At 44.0% G+C, this 13,972-nt stretch overlaps 1 protein-coding gene across 1 annotated transcript in view; it reads right to left on the bottom strand.

Annotated features, from left to right (window-relative positions):
- TNR (tenascin R) overlaps positions 1-13,972 on the bottom strand; it is a 149,441-nt gene that overhangs the window by 120,147 nt on the left and 15,322 nt on the right. The gene's annotated exons all lie outside the window — the stretch shown is intronic.

The raw sequence follows: 13,972 nt of genomic DNA on the forward strand, positions 1-13,972 counted from the left end.
TCCTACTATGGAGGACGGGATAAGGCAGCCCTCCCCAGAAACCTTTTGCAAAGGCTTTGGGAGTACATGAAGGAGAGCTTTCTGGAGATGTCCCTGGAGGATTTCCGCTCCATCCCCATACATGTTAACAGACTTTTCCAGTAGCTGTATTGGCCGCGATTGCCAGGGCAAATTAATCATTAATCATTAAATACGCTTGCTTTTAAACCATGTGTAATATTTACAAAGGTACACTCACCAGAGGTCCCCTGTGTGCCCTCAGGGTCTGGGAGCACGCCTTGGGTGAGTTCGGGGGTTACTGGCTCCAGGTCCAGGGTGATAAACATATCCTGGCTGTTGGGGAAACCGGTTTCTCCGCTTCCTTGCTGCTATGAGCTATCTACATTATCTTCATCCTTATCTTCCTCGTACCCTGAACCCGCTTCCCTGTGTGTTTCTCCAGTGAAGGAGTCATAGCACACGGTTGGGGTAGTGGTGGCTGCACCCCCTAGCATGGCATGCAGCTCCGCGTAGAATCGGCATGTTTGCGGCTCTGCCCCGGACCTTCCGTTTGCCTCTCTGGCTTTGTGGTAGGCTTGCCTTAGCTCCTGAATTTTCACGCGGCACTGCTGTGCGTCCCTGTTATGGCCTCTGTCCTTCATGGCCTTGGAGACCTTTTCTAATATTTTGCCATTTCGTTTACTGCTACGGAGTTCAGCTAGCACTGATTCATCTCCCCATATGGCGAGCAGATCCAGTACCTCCCGTTCGGTCCATGCTGGAGCTCTTTTGCGATCCTGGGACTCCATCACGGTTACCTGTGCTGATGAGCTCTGCGTGGTCACCTGTGCTCTCCACGCTGGGCAAACAGGAAATGAAATTCAAACGTTTGCGGGGCTTTTCCTGTCTACCTGGTCAGTGCATCTGAGTTGAGAGTGCTGTCCAGAGTGGTCACAATGAAGCACTGTGGGATAGCTCCCGGAGGTCAATAACATCGAATTCCGTCCACACTACCCCAATTCCGACCCACTAAGGCTGATTTTATCGCTAATCCCCAGGTGGAGTAAAGAAACCGGTTTAAAGGGCCCTTTAAGTCGAAAGAAAGGGCTTTGTCGTGTGAACATGTCCAGGCTTAATTCGATTTAACGCTGCTAAAGTCGACCTAAACTCGTAGTGTAGACCAGGCCTAAGTCCCAGGATAGAATCCCTCAGTCTTGTAAGTATGGCCTACATGCTTTGTTCCTATATACATTTATATTTAGCTGTATTTATATATACAGATGCCCCCCGGGTTACGCAAACCCTACTCACACAAATCCGCACTTACGGAAAAAGTTCCATAAGCTAGAAATAGGAGTTGTTTTTTCTTTTTCTTTTTTTTTTTTTTTTTTGCGTAATGGTCAGGTATATGTTTCTGACTTATGCAAAATTTGAGTTAAGCAAAGCGTTCCGGAACGGAATGCTTGCGTAAGTCGGGGAGCGTCTGTATTGTTTGCTTGTGCCCAGCTTACCAAGCAATCCAGATATCTCTGTATCAGTGACTGTCCTCTTCATTATTTACTACGCCAAGATTTACCACCAAATTGTGTCATCTGCAAACTTTCACTCGTGATTTTATGTTGACTTCTAGGTCATTGATAAAAATGTTAAATTATGTAGGGCCAAGAACCAGTCCTTGCAGGACCCCACTGGAAACACTCCCACTCAATGATGATTCCCCATTTACAATTTCATTTTGAGAACAATGAGTGAGCCATCTTTTAATCCTTTTAATGTGTGCCATCTTACTTTTATATTGTTCTAGTTTTTTAATCAAAATGTCATGCAGTACCAAGCCAAAGTATATTACATCAACACTATTATCTTTATCAACCAAACTTGTAATCACATAAAAAATATCAAGTTCATTTGACAGGATCTATTTTCCTTAAACCCATGTTGATTGGCATTAATTATATTACCCTGGTTTAATTCTTTATTAATTGAGTCTCATATCAGCCGCTCCATTATCTTGCCTGGGATTGATGTCAGACTGACAGAAATATAATTACCTGGATCGTCCCATTTACCCTCTTTAAATATTGGCACAAGGTTAGCGTTCTGGAACTTTCCCAATGTTCCAAGTCTTATTGAAAAATCAACATGAATGGTTCAGCCAGCTCTTTTAAACCCTTGGATGCAAGTTATCTGGGCCTGCTGATTTAAAAATGTCTAGCTTTAGTAGCTGCTGTCCTCATGAGACACTATTGGCACCTAGGTCCTGATTTTCAGAGGCACAGATCAACGCAGCTCCCATTAACTTCAAATAGAGTTGTGGGAGCTGAGCATCTCTGGAAATAGGGCACTAGATGTCTCAGGTTGGATACCCAAACATGGAGGCATCCAAAATAAGGGGACGTTTGAAAGTGTTGGCGTTTACTATATTGGTTCCTCAGTACCCTGGCCACAAACGGCTGGCTCCAGTGCACCTCCCTTTGGGGGTTATGAATAGGCTTGACAGAATTTGATTTTTTTTTATAATTGTGACAGATAATATCAATGTTTATTTTTAAGCAGTTTTTTATTAATTTAAATGTTCACAGTTGCGTGAAATTATGGGACGAGGCCAGAAAATTATTTAACGGCAGTAGACATAGAGATTCAAAAAGCTAAAGCTCTATAAGCTTAAAACACATGCTGTCAATTTCACATATAAAAGTAAATAGCCTTAAACTGGCAAATCATATTTTTTAAGCCTAATTCAGAAGTCTAGCCCACTACTGTGATGCAGCGCTTCGGTGTAGTCACTACCTACGTTAATGGGCGGGGTTCTCCCATCACTGAAGGCAAGCCACCTCCCCAAGAGGCGGTAGCTAGGTCGATGGAGGAATTCTTCTGTCGACCTAGCACTGTCTACATCAAAAAGCCACACCCCTGAGAGAGGTACTTATGCCGATGTTGGTTCCTACTGGAAACTAGCCTTAAATTGTTGGATTTTGACTCTAAGTTCTCAAGCAGCATTTTTCTCACTTTGCCTATTTGTAAACTTTGATGATTATTGATGGAAATATGTTTTCGCTGGGTTTGTGTGTGTACAGTGAAATCGAGGTTTGCCAACATTTACCCATTAAAAAATCGAATCTTTCCAAGCCGAGTTATAAGGCTTAATTCATTAATGTTTGTAAAGCACTCTGAGGTCCTCTGATGGAAGGCTGTGTGTAAATACAAAGTATTATCATCATTCTAATGTATGATTAGACTTCTTAGCAGGAGGTCTAGTCTCCTAGATACTCTCATGCCATTCACTGTTAGAGAGATACTGCAAGAACGACAGGCATTTCTAATAATAGTTTTGAACTTCATCTTTTAAATATACTTCTATTTTAAATACTCTGTATAGGTAGTTCTCAAAAGTATTAGAATTAATCGCGGAGTGCACCAGCGGTCATAAGTATCAGACCAGCTCCTCAGCTGCAGTAAATCAATGTAGCTCCATTGACGTTAATACTAATTTACACCAGCTGGGGATCTGGCCCATCTTCTGCGGCTGTGAGCAGAACACAAGAGCAACGCCACTGTGCTGGGAATGAGGTGCAGTGGCTGAGTGGTAAGGGAGCTTGACTATAACGATGAAGGTTGAGGGTCAAATCTCACATGATCTCCACCTGGAAGGCTTCCTATAGTTCACCAAGCTGCAAAATGGGTACCTGATCCATCAGGTTAAAGGTGGTTGGACCTGATGCTGGTCACATCACTTCCTCATGTGGTGTGAAACTGAGCCATTGGCTCTGGGGACCTTTGACTGTTCTGTGAAGGGGCAACACTGGGTTAGAAGGTTCCATGGTGGTTGGGGAATGATAGCTAAAACTGGGCAGAGAAGGAGACTTGGTCTGGAAAAAGTTCTTAAAAAGCAGATGGGAGTGTGAGGAAAATAAACACATTGTGGGGGCTAGGACAGTTTTTAAAAAGGAGCACCACCCTTTTCATTGATGGGCGGAGAGTCAGGTTCCATCAGTTGTTCAGTGCTATGTTGCAAAGGAAGGAGCAGAGGTGGGAGTTTGTTATGTTGGAAATACCAGGTCAAGCAGAGTAGACCCTGAGACTTTTTTTCTGGTGCCTATCGTTGCTATCATTCCAGTCATCTGGAAACCTGCAAGGACAATGGAATTGACCACTTGGCAACCCCCCAGCAGGAGAACTTTAGGGGGCTGAGGGCTGCTGGATACACAAATCAGATCTCTAAACAGAAGGTAATATCGGAAGGGAGGCCAGCGACTGACCAGGCTATGAAATACTGCAAGGTATCTATCCTACCACCATGTCAAGTTAGTCATTAATGTACAGTGAATTCAGACCTGCTGCAATTGCAACTCCAGTAAAACTCCCTTTAAAGCGGAGGACTTTAGTAGGGCTGGGCCTGGTGTCTTTCAACTTGTTGCCATTAGGTAGATGCCACTATCATAGAAGCAGGGGCAGGGGAAGTAAGGCATTTGGTTGTAGTTGTAGTGGTAACCTCTATCTCCTGACCAACAAGCCTGATTGACATACAGTAGCATATATGGCTTTTGGGATTGATGCGCTTATCTGTGACCCTAGTTACCACTGCAGATAAATAAGAATCCAGACTTTGCAATGAGCCAGTTGTTCCCCTTCACCCAAACCACTTGGGAGAAGGGAGAGAGTGCTAAGTAATCAAAGAGCGAGTGGGTTAATCTCCTATTAAACAGCTTCACCAATTTCTTTTGTTCCCAGATCTATATGCAGCAGACAGTGAGGATGATTTAGATAATAGCATAGAGAGTACACTTATAAAGTTTGCGGACGATACCAAGCTGGGAGAGGTTGCAAGCGCTTTGGAGGATAGGATTAAAATTCAAAATGATTTGGACAAACTGGAGAAATGGTCTGAAGTCAATAGGATGAAATTCAATAAGGACAAATGCAAAGTACTCCATTTAGGAAGGAACAATCAGTTGCACACATACAAGTGCCTAGGAAGAGATCTGGGGTCATAGGTGGACGGATCACCAGCTAAATATGAGTCAACAGTGTAACACTTGAAAAAAAGCGAATATCCTTTTGAGATGTATTAGCAGGAGTGTTGTAAGCAAGACACGAGAAGTAATTCTTCCGCTCTACTCTGCACTGATTAGGCCTCAGCTGAAGTATTGTATCCAGTTCTAGGTGCCACATTTCAGGAAGGATGTGGACAAATTGGAGAGAGTCCAGAGAAGAGCAACACAAATGATTAAAGGTCTAGAAAACATAATCTATGAGGTAAGATTGAAAAAATTAGGTTTGTTTAGTCTGGAAAAGCGAAGACAGAGGGGACATGATAACAGTTTTCAAGTATGTTAAAGGTTGTTACAAGGAAGAGGAAGAAATATTGTTTTTCTTAACCTCTGAGGATAGGACAAGAAGCAATGGGCTTAATTTGCAGCAAGGGAGGTTTCGGTTGGACATTAGGAAAAACTTCCTAACTGTCAAGGTGGTTAAGCACTGGAATAAATTGCCTAGGGAGGTTGTGGAATCTCCATCATTAGAGATTTTTAAGAGCAGGTTAAACAAACACCTGGAATGGTCTAGATAATACTTAGTCCTGCCACGAGTGCAGGGGAATGGACTAGATGACCAGGTCTATGATTCTATGATTTATTGTTGACACGCACTATGTTGGAATATTGGCCACACTATACAATTGACCCATAGAAGCCTCATGTAAGGGGCTCTCTTTAGTATTTGGAATGGGTTTTTTTCATTAATTATTTTTTCCTATCCCAAGGAGTATAAGATTTAAAAAAAAATAATACTGTTTTGCAAGCCTCCCTTGCTGTTGGCTGTAAATATGACATTACACCACGGGCCATGCTAGTGGTGTCAAAGTGGGCCTGGCCAGCATGATGACTTGTGAGGGTGCAAGAATGGGACACCTTTCTTAGAACATCTGTTTGATTGCCTGGACATAGCTTTAACACTGCTGGATGATTTTCCAAGAGTGGCCTGAGCAGGGAAGGTACATGTGTGTATGTGGGTTTTTTAGTGTGGGTAAGGAGCAGGTGGTTATATGGGTGGGATTTTCAAAATTTCCTAAATCATTTAGAAGCGTAAATCCTGTTGATTTGGTCTCCTAAATTGATGTGCATTTGAAAATCCCAGTTTGTATGCTGGGATACTGAGCTATGCAAATGAAATATCAGGTATCTTTGGGAAACTCTGCATGCAGGTAGATGTTCTTGTGCAAAAGTCAGGGACCCGATTGATTTTAAAAGAGACATGGTTCACTCTGGTTTTAAGAATCAGCCAGTAAACCAGAGGTCTCTGAAGCCACTGAAACGTACAGTGCTAAGCTGGGAGACACCGAAAGATGAATTATCCACAGAGTTTGAGGACTTCAGAGTATCCCATGAGATTTTTTAGACATAGCACAAAACACAGATCAGCTTTCTTATTTGTCTGTTTTTTTTTTTTTTTTTTTTTTTTTAAGTATCTTCCAGATCTGAAACCTGGTTGAAAAAACAGAGTAGGAAGCCAAATGAGATTTGGAACGGCGCTGCAGGGTGGCTTTAGTGCAATCCCCTAGCTATGGCACCTCACAGTGAGTTTGTATGCTATGCAGGGGCTCACCTAGTAGGTGCTTGGATAGGAGACCTCCACGAAAACTGGGTGGTATTGAGAGTCAGTTAATGGTACTCTCCCCTGCACCAGATGCATACACTTAAAGCCCTTCATTGTTGGTTTTTATTTTTAAATACATTTCCTGGGAATGTATCAGGGTTTATTCTAAAATTTAAAAGCAGATGAAAAATGGTGAAAACCAAAACATCAGCAGTATGGAAGAGGGGCACTCACAATGTAGCAGTCAGGTGGGTTTGGCTGCTGGGACCTGGCTCCCTGCCAATCTTGCTCCCCTATTGCACAGATGAAGCGGACAGGGCTGCCATGAAGGGTCCAGGTCAGCAGAAAAGCAGAAGGCTGCACCCTGTGAGTACTGGCCCCCTGCTGGACAGATCCCTTTCCTGACCCCAGTCCTTTAGCACACTCTGTCCATTTCCTGGGGCCATACTGAAGGGCTGAGGTCAGGAGGGGCTCTGGCCAGCAGGAGAAGCTGGCAGTCCTGGCTCACCAGACCCAGCTCCCTGCCGGTTTTGGTTCCCAGGGCACAGAGTCCCATCCACTTCCCCTGCTCGACAGAGCCCCCTTCTGATCCCGGTCTTTCAGCGTGGCTTTGTTGACTTCCTTTGCAAAAAATTCCTGGGTCCCCAAAAAAGCCAAATTTGAGTGAAAATCAGTAAAAACCAGAATACTGACCCAGGATTTTTTCAGGGCAAATCAATAAATACCTAAATTGATGGGCCTTGTATACACTGTTCTTCCTTGTATACCTTTTTGACAAAAGGTAAAACCTAGATCCTTTTCACTTGTGGCTATTACAAAGGCTGTGGCACTTTTCTCTCACCACATTCCTTTTTGGGCAATGATATTTTGCTGATTTAACAAGCTTCCTACAGTTCCTTACTGGGTACAGCATTGTACTTCCTTTCTTTTCCTAAGCCATTCGATAAAGTTCCAGTCGTACAGCTGATGGATTCCATCCCAGCAGAGGCTGCAATTCAAGAGGGCTTAAATTTTTTTTTTTTTAATAAAGCATTTTGGGAACCTTTGGCATAAAAAGCAGTACGTTGTATATAATATAGAATTTTAGTATTATGAATCCAGCTCTGGAAAAGCTTTTAAATTGATTTATTGGTGGGTGGGGTGTGCGTGCTGGCTTTGGAGACACAGAAACTAAGGAGAGTCATTATTGGATTTGTGCAGTATTGCTTGAGAGGCACTAAACAAGGAGAGACAACGGTTCTCTCATTCCACGTAACAAATGGCTCTCGGTTTCTGCTCACGCAGCCAAGAAAAGAGGGCACAAGAAAGAAAGAAGGGTTACTTTTCCTGTTGGTGCTTTGGAGTTTATTTTGCATGTTGCTTTTGAATATTGTTTGTGTGTGTGATACTTCACATCAAGAAACTCATTTAAAAGTACACTATTTTTAGAGCTGAGTGAAAATCACAATTTCCATCCTGCAGGAAATTGTGATGTTTCACCATTTTATTTTTTCCTAAATCAGGAGAAAAAATTGAAATAATTTTTTTTCACAGAACAAAAAGTTTTCCAAAAATGCTACTTCAGAAATGATGAAACATTTCATTTTGGAGTTTTTGATCAAAACATACTCCTGATACTCCTGATTCAAAATGTTTCATTTTAATTTGAGCTGTCCCAAAATATTTCAAGTCAGGTCAATATTAAACTGCATTGCTCTGTGATGGCACATTGCTTCATGGGAACTGCAATTCAGGTGTCTAAGGCCCCAGTTTTCCCCTGTGGGCCAGTTTATGTCTCCTTTGATGCACTTGCAGCCATATGACTCCCATGGTGCACCATGCTCCTGGGGGGCGAGGGCTGTGTTGCATCATGAGAAATGTAGTCCAGCCAGGGAGTGTAGCCCATAGGGAGGCACTAGGCACCCCAAACTAACAACTCCCATGAGGCAATGCACCACTTTAGTGAAATGCAGTTTAATGTTGAACTGACTCTATCGAAACATTTTAGGTCAGATCAACAAGTCAAAATATTTCAACTCCCATTGAGATCAGCGAGCTTTCAGTCAGACCCTTAAGGCATTCTGTAGCTGGATCAGCAGTATTAAACACCTACAGCTGTCTACATCTGGCACACAGGTGTTTAATTATGAGCTGGTTAGCTGGCAAAATAATTTTTGTGGAGAAGGAGATGGGAAATCACCTACAGTTCTTACCCACATCCCTTGGCACTTTATATATATATATAAATTATATATATATATAATTTACCACGCCGGCATGACAATAAATCCAAGCTTAAATACTCATAAAAATTCTGCAGTCACAAAAGTCACACACTTTCTGAGGGGGCAGAGAAGGAAAAAAGATCTTGATAGTAGGAGATTTTGATAATAGAGTGTGAGGAGAGACGAAAGCATGTAAGAGGGTGGAAGAAACAAAGGCAATGAATTTGATTACAAACAACTGATCTACAAATATTTGAAAGGTATCAACACTAAGGCTGAATTTGCCTCTTCAATACACTGCTATAGCTGCAAAATAACTTAACTGACTTCAGTGGATTTACTGGGGATTTTATATTGGTCTCACTGAGAGAAGAACTTTGTCCTACGGAGGAATTGTTCTAGAGAAGGCCCAGGGGAAATATCTGGGCGTAAATGGATGAAAGTTAAAGGAAAACGTGGGTTGAAGAGTATTCCAGACTGTCAGGTTACATTGTGGGCGAGTCTCCCAAGGGCAAGGATAAAAACCAGTCACTTGGGCTATTTAAAACTATATTGGAGAAAACACTGTGAAGCACAAGCCTATGTGGGCTGGGGAATGACTAGGTTGACTGAACAGGTTGTTTCTACCTCTAACTTCTATGACTCTGTGGCTTAGAGGGAGAGAGCTAGAAATTTGCTGAGCTAGAACAGTCTCAGGAGTAGAGCTGGGTGCAGTTTCTGGACAAAAAGAACGCAGATTCGTTGGCGGAAACGTTTCATGAATTTGTGTTGAATTTGCCAAATTGTTTTGGTTGGGAAAGGGCCAAAAACAAATTCAGAAAAAAATCAAAAAGTCTAGTTCTGACAGTTTTGAAATGAAACATTTTGATTTTTTCAATTCACAACTTTTTTGTTTGAGTTTTACTTCAATGTTTTTTTTGAAAGGTGTGTGTGGGGGGGGAATAAATAACCCTCAAACCCATAATGCAGCATTTCATTTTGGGAAAAAAATATTTTCTTCGACCCAAAATGATTTTTTTTTCAATTTTTTCAGTTCACTGAAAAATTTGAAAACATTTAATTTCAGGTTGACGCAATATGAATCCTCTCCCCGGCCCTTGCAATTTTTCAGTTGGGCCAGTGAACTGAAAAAAACAGTTATTCATCCAGATCTACTCAGGAGCCTACTATTCGAGCGTAAGCTTGCTGTCCAGGCATCTGCAGGTGCTAATGGTAGTTGTCTAGCCAGGAGTAGGTCTATCTGGCCCTAGATCTGCCAGTCCAGGAGCAGCGCTAACAACCCTGATATCCCATAACAGGCTTGTACCGGGTCCATGCTCCTGTCATGCTCTGCCTCCAACTCTCAGCTGCTGTTGGATTCTCTCCTGCTCTCTGGCTCCAGCCCTTCATGCTTTGCAGCTGGGAACTCGGGTGAGGAGACTTTGGTCTGGAATTCCCTGGACACAGGTGGCACAGCAGCTGCAAGTCCTTTTTGTTCTTATTGGTAAACAGCCCAGATTTTATTTAAATATTCAGTAGGAAAGGACTTTGCCTGAATGTTGATCCAAGATGGGAGATGGTCCCTCATCTGACTCGAGGCTGCTAGCCTCAGAGATTCCCCCTTCGCAGCCACCAGCAGGAGACTCCGAGACGATGCTTAACTTGGCATTTTAATTTCAAATCCATATGGGGCAGTGTCCCTCTGCCAGGCAGACTCTGTGGGCCCTGTGCTGGGTGCAATGGGGTGGGAGGTGACAGCTCTCTCGTGGGGCTAGGCTTTCTCATTAGACGCCTCTCTGTCTTCCTGGCTCTGTGAGCTCAGCTGGCACCAGGCATTGGGAATGAGTTGCTCAGCTGCCCAGGTGCTTTTGTGGGGTGAGTGGAGGAAGAAAAGGCAACGGAAGCTAGAGGGGCGCTTTGAAGAGCTCCCATCTTTTCTCAGTCCCCAGAATTCTCTCTCTTAATCCCTCTTCATCTCCCTTCCTCCCATTGCGCTCTCGGGATGTTGTGTTGTGTGTCCGCACGCTCACCTGGTCTGTGGATGTGCTCATGCACATGTTTATATGTGTCTGCGTGTTCTTTGTTTGGGGGGGATGTATGTGTCAGGATGTAGGTCACATGTCTCTGGGTGTGTGGCTTGGACTGTGAGTACATGGATCTGTGTTTGTGCCTCAGGGGTTTGTGTGTGTGTGCACGAGGATGAGGGATGTGTGTGTATTTGTGCCTGTGCAGCTGTTTCCTGGCATGGCTGTGTCAGGATGCCTGCCTGACCATGAAATCTAAACTACCTACCTACCTACCTAGTGACCCTGCGACCACTAATGGATCATAATAAATAAGAGCTATTGGTCTAAAGGCCTGGGTGGAAGAGAGTGACTAACTGCTCTGCGCCCTAGAGGCCTCAGAAGGGAGCTCCCTGTGGCTCAGCCAAATGTGGCTGGAGATTTTATTTTACAAAGCAGGGCAAACTTTGCTGCGAACCAGATGCTGCCTATGACTTGAGTCTTCCAGGGGAGAGTAAATGACCCAAACCTACTGGTCTCCAGAATGAGTGCCGCAGATCACATCAAAGCCGAGTGCTACAAGAGCACAAAAAAGAATTTACAGACAAACAGGTTGCATTATGTGTCATATTACCTTGAAATGCAGAGCTCCTTCGAGCTTCATGGCTGCTGCCTTGATTTGCTCATCTGATTGCCATGTTAATGGTATGTAGAGCGGCTCTAGGAAACTTCACTTCCCTGAACAGCCTGCCCCGTCTCTTCTCCTTAGCAGGCAGATGTATCTATGCCCACTATTCCCAGCAGATATATATACACACACACTCACCTAACAGTGAGCTCAGCTAGTGTGAATCTCCAATTAGTGAAGATATGCCTGGGAATGACAACATTTGGATCTGGATTTCAATCCGCTCCGATTTTGGGGGTGTTCACCTCTCAGGGGCTAGGGCCCCTTTTGGGTTCTGGGCTTTTGGTCCATGACAGAGTTGGGAGCCAACTGTGAAATTAAATCTGGGCCCTATAAGGTCCTAGTGGATGCTCCCCTGAGCCTAATTCTTAGTTAAATACACACCTTATATTGAAATCTGCTGCATTCCAAAAGCCAGCAGTCTGTTTTTCAGAAGACTCTTTGAGTCTGAATAGTAGCCATCTACTGCCAGTAGCCATAAGAGATCATCCAGATCTGAACTGTCCCAGAGCATTCAGCCCATTATATAATATTACCTCATTCTTATATGGTGCTTTTCATTAGTAGATCTTAAAAGACTTTACAAAGGAGGCCAGTATCATCCCCATTTACAGATGGGGAAACTGAGGCTGTCAAGGCTGAATCCCCACTCTAGTACCTCAAGGGCAGGAAGTGGGGGACTGCAAGGATTCTAAAAACTAATGCTGGCCACTTCAGGCTTGTATTAAACTCCCAAGGTTACAGCTTTTCTTTGACCTTGGCTTGGTAAACCCTGCCACCACCCAAATGCAAAAAACCCCCCTTTGGATCCAGGAAGGAGCACTTGGGAATTCCTCCCTATGGGGTACCCTCAAGCCCTTTCACCCGCCCTCCGGAGAAGAGCTGAGAAAGAAAACAAAGGAAATTAGCGGTTGCCACCAGCTAATTAAACAACATATGCACAAACCTTGTAGGACACCAAAAACCCAATCCTCTTCTTAAGAGGTAAATTTTATTAAAAACAAAATGAAAAAAAATATATCTGGAACTTAGGCTTTTGCTAGATTTTTAAAAGAGTAATTCCAAAAATTAAGTACAGGCGAGTCTCATCTTACGCGGGGGTTCCGTTCCGCGGTTAGCGCGTAAAGCAAAAACCGCCTATAGTGAAAATTACATTGAGTTGAATGTCGGGTGGAATCGCCCGCACTACAAGTACAGTATTAAAATTGTTATTTTTCTCTTTTTGTTTTGTTTTTGCTGACTGTGTAAAGCTGAAATCGCGCATGTTAAATGCGCATAAGATGTGACAGACCTGTACCCAAAATAGCTTCTTGGGGGTTCAGCTTAAAGGTTACAAGCAAACAAAAGTACCTGGGGTTAGCACAGAGGAGATCCATAAGCCAAAATAAAGAAATAATCTGATCGTGTCTACCTAAACATTCCCTGTCCCAATGATTTCTTCTAGGTATGGAAAATAATTTTTCATACCTGGTTCAAACCTTACACAGCATTCCTGCTTATAGCATTGCTGCTCCGTGTCCCTGCAGCCCAGAGAGAGCAACAGACAGGGAAAGTTTATTTTCCCATTTTAAAAAGTTCTAGCCTTCTCATTGGCTCTTTTGGTCAGGTGCCCACTCTTTTTCTTTACCTGGGGGGCTTTTTAACCCTTTACAGGTAAAGCAAGTAAAGAACAGCTACCAAGAGGGATTTTACAGCTAACTGGCTGGCTGGGTGTCCATCAAAGGGAGCTGTCCCTCCCCTTTATTTATCACAGAGGCACAGAGCAAGATGAAGTGACTTGCTCAAGGTTACCCAGCAGGCAAACGGCAGAGCAGACAACAGAAGCTAATGCAATGCCTAATTCCACTAGGAAACACAGAGAGGTACCATTGGATCATTTCAGATCCAGATTTGTCTCCAGACAAGTTCAGAAGTGTTTGGTGCTGGGGTTTTGACTTGGGCCTAACTCTGATGCAGAGAGGATATGGTGGACTCCACCACAGCAGGAGAATATTGCCCATCCCTTCCTCTCATTCAAACACTGCCTTCAGTGGAGTTGTTCTGGGAAAAGAATAACTCAACTACTGAAGCTTCCGCTGTATGGTCCAGAGAGGGGTCAGCGAACTGAGGATGTGATAGTAGGTACATCCTCAGTTCAGTCTCAGCAGAGTCCTGGCGATATGAAGACAGGAGAGAGGCTAATCTGGGGCTGGAGAATAGACATCTCGATACTGGGCCAAAAGCAAGCCCTAGTGTTTGCTCTTTCATGGACCTCAGGGCCGGCGCAACCCATTAGACGACCTAGGCGGTCACCTAGGGCGCTAACATTTGGGGGGCAGTGACCGCAGCGGCCGGATCTTCGGCTGCTCCAGTCGTCGGTGGTATTTCGGGGGCGGGACCTTCCGCCGCCTCTGTCGGGGGCGGCATTTCAGGAGCGGGACCTTCCACCACCTAGGGTGGCAAAAAAGCTGGCAGCACTCCTGATGGACCTGTGCACAGCGCTCCCCCCCTCCACCCCCCGAGCTCTGCAGGTACTGTTCAGTGAG

The sequence above is a fragment of the Malaclemys terrapin genome, chromosome 8 (genome assembly GCF_027887155.1).
Source record: "Malaclemys terrapin pileata isolate rMalTer1 chromosome 8, rMalTer1.hap1, whole genome shotgun sequence".
Taxonomy (NCBI): Eukaryota; Metazoa; Chordata; order Testudines; family Emydidae; genus Malaclemys; species Malaclemys terrapin.